This window comes from Cebus imitator, unplaced genomic scaffold (assembly GCF_001604975.1).
Source record: "Cebus imitator isolate Cc_AM_T3 unplaced genomic scaffold, Cebus_imitator-1.0 Scaffold669, whole genome shotgun sequence".
In the NCBI taxonomy this organism is placed as follows: Eukaryota; Metazoa; Chordata; class Mammalia; order Primates; family Cebidae; genus Cebus; species Cebus imitator.
In genome coordinates, this window is record NW_016107984.1 from 533,478 (window position 1) to 536,776 (window position 3,299).

Here is a 3,299-nt window from a genome sequence, read left to right on the forward strand (position 1 = left end):
TCGTGGTGGCTTCTGACACTAGGAGTTGGAGTTTGCCACGAAGTGCTACTGGGAAAGTTTGACTTGGTGATCCAGGCATAAGGCTGATGATGCCACACAAACGTCCAAGGGCCTGTAGGTGTGCCTGACAGTGTCCTGGGCAATAGGTATAGAGGATCAATAATCATTCTCTTCCCAAGAGGCATTTGGGGCTGGTTAACCAGGCATCTGGCCACAAGCCTGGGCCAGTGTTGATGGGCTGGCGCAAGTGAGGCATCCCAACTAATTCCACCTCCTCCAAGTTATCACAACCAGCCGAGCTCTAGAAGTGAAAGAGCTGGCTGCAGAAGCAGGTAAGACCAGATGAAAATGCTTTCGCTTCCCTCAAGGCCTACAGAGGGGGCTCTTGCAAAGGGGATCGCCAAGCTACAGTTTCTTCTGGCTCCAATCTAGAAAGCCTGGTGGATTGATCAGGTGTCCTGGGAAAGATTTAGAGTTCAAAGAGACAATCCCTTCCAGGAACTCCAGGAGAATTTTGTATGTTGTTTAAAGAGTAAGAAGCTGCTGGGTGTGGCAGCTCACACCTGTAATTGCTTTGGGAGCTAGAGGCAGGAGGATCACTTGAGGCCAGGAGTTAGAGACCAGTCTGGGCAACATAGTGAGACCAAAAAAAGCAAGAAGACCCCTTTCTTTATCCCTACTTGAGAGACGTGACTAGAAGGCAGAAAGCTAGCTGTCGAGGGAGAGTCTTGTTCTTCATCAGGCAGAGGCATGAACAGTATTTCTGGCTCTGCAGTTCCTGATTAAGAAATACAGGGGCACCCATGCTAACCTTTGGCAAAACTAGGAGCTGAACTCAGGAGTCCCTAATGCCAGACTCTCTGGCTTGGTCCTCCTCCCCTCCCCTATGTGTCTCCCTCCCTGGCTCCCTCCCCACCAGCTCCAGCTGGCACAGCCACTGCAAACACCACGCTGGCCCCAAACGCTGAGTCCTTTAAATATTTTAATTGAGAATGATTAATAGGGCCAGGCGTGAAGGCTCATGCCTGAATCCCCATCACCTGACGAGGCCAAGGGAGGAGGTGCTCTTGAGCCAGAGGTTCGAGACCAGCCTGGGCAACACAGTAAGACTCCGTCCCTACAAAACAAACAAATGAAAATAAGCAGAAAAGAATGAAATTAGCTGGGTGTGGTGGTGCAGGCTTGTGGTCCCAGCTCCTCAAAAGGCTGAGGCAGGAGGATCCCTCTCGACCACACCACTGCATGCCAGTCTGGATGACAGAGCAAGACCCTGTCTTGAAAAATGTGTATATCTTGGTGAATATATAGATTTTATAACTATTTTGAAGGTGGCCTTTTTAACTTTAAACAGACCACTCTGGAGGAGACGCCTGATCCAGAGCCCTTTCCCTAAAGTTCGGTAACCAAAGTGCACCCTTCCCCTGGCTGAGGTCTCTTCTGCCAAGCCCTGCCTCCTGCAGAGGTGGGCTCCGTGGGGTCTTCCACTCTGCCCAGCTGGAAAACAGTGTAAAGAATTGTCGGCCAGGCGCAGTGGCTCACGCCTGTAATCCCAGAACTTTCAGAGGCCGAGGCAGGTGGATTACTTGAAGTCAGGATTTCGAGACCAGCCTGGCCAACATGGTGAAACCCCATTTCTACTAAAAATACCAAAAAAAATTTAGCTGGGCGTGGTGGCGGGCACCTGTAATCCCAGCTACTGGGGAGGCTGAGGCACGAGAATCACTTGAACTACAGAGGCGGAGGTTGCAGAGAGCCGAGATCAGGCCATTACACTCCAGTCTGGGCAACAAGAGCAAAACTCTGCCTCAAAAAAAAAAAAAAATTATCAACCAGAGGCAGCTGCCATTCAGAAGCAGCTTAAGTCAAGTCCTCAAAATTAGAAAGCATGAAGCAGGGGAGATGTTTTGAAGGCTTATGGACAAAAGACCATGAGCATGGATGGCTGAGTCCAGAGATCAGCATGGTAATTTGTTGAGAAGGAGGCTGTGCTGTGCTGCCAAGTTATTAATGGGTTTAATCTATCAGCCTAACCAGTAGCCCAGGGCCTGGGAGGATGTGCAGGACATGTCAGGATTTAATTGCAGTTATTTCCACTTGGCATAAGGAGACACCATCAGCCTGACTGGGTCATGGTGGAATGGAGCCCACTGAGGTGGGAGAGCTAAGTTGACTAGCCACCAGCCAGAGAATGGGGGCCTTTCCTGCCCCCTTAACCGCAGCTAACATCAAAAGCACTGGTATGGGCTATCTGCGCTGAAACCTGAGTTTGTCTTTGCAATTAAGATTCTTCTGGGTTTATTTTGCCAGTTCATTATCCAGCCCTCTGGAATCAGGCCTCCCAAATTTAGCAGGGCTGGGGAGGACCCCAGGGAGTGGCTTATGGAGGCTGGCTGGTGAAACTGCCCTTTCCTTTCTGTACTATGGGTGTGATGGTGTTTGAGAACTATGGGGCTGTGGTTCAGGCGCACTTCACATGTGCAAAGATGGAGAAAGCACTCGCCTACAAATTTAGGCTCAGAATATTGATTGAAACATTTTAAATAATCAAAAATAAAATGTTATCTTAAAAGTTTCTTTGAGATTTTGCTTAAGTTTTGGTAGATCTTTTTTTTTTTTTTTTTTTTTTTTTTTTTTGAGACTCAGTCTTGCTCTGTTGCCAGGCTGGAGTGCAGCAGCATGATCTCAGCTCACCGCAGCCTCTGCCTCCCAGGTTCAAGGAATTCCCTGCCTCAGCCTCCTCAGTAGCTGGGATTACAGGCACCCACCACTACACCCAGCTGATACTTGTATTTTTAGTAGGGACGGGGTTTCATTGTCTTGGCCAGGCTGTCTTGAACTCCTGACCTCGTGATCCACCTGTCTTGGCTTCCTAAAGTGCGGGGATTATAGGCATGAACAACCACACCCAGCCAAATTTTGGTAGATATTCTTAAATTTTAGTGTCCTCAGTTTGGGAATTAAGTAAGCCAACTATTGTGTACTTAGTTATATAGAACTATGTCTTAGACTTTGTTAGAAACTTCTGCCCCACCTTGACTGACTCCCTTTTCATTTCTGATTGTACAAAATGAACTGACACTTTAATGCTGTGGCCAAATTTAAATAAAGTACAGTGTGAAAAAAAATAAAAATGTCAGATAAATGCATTCTTTGACATCTGAGGTTACAACAAATTTCTTCTTCGCCTGCTTGCTTGTTCAGAGTTGTAATATTTGCTTTAGTGTAGAGCTGAAGACATAAATTGATAAGGAATGGAATTATCTGAACTCAGACTTTTTTTTTTTTTTTTTTTTTTGAGA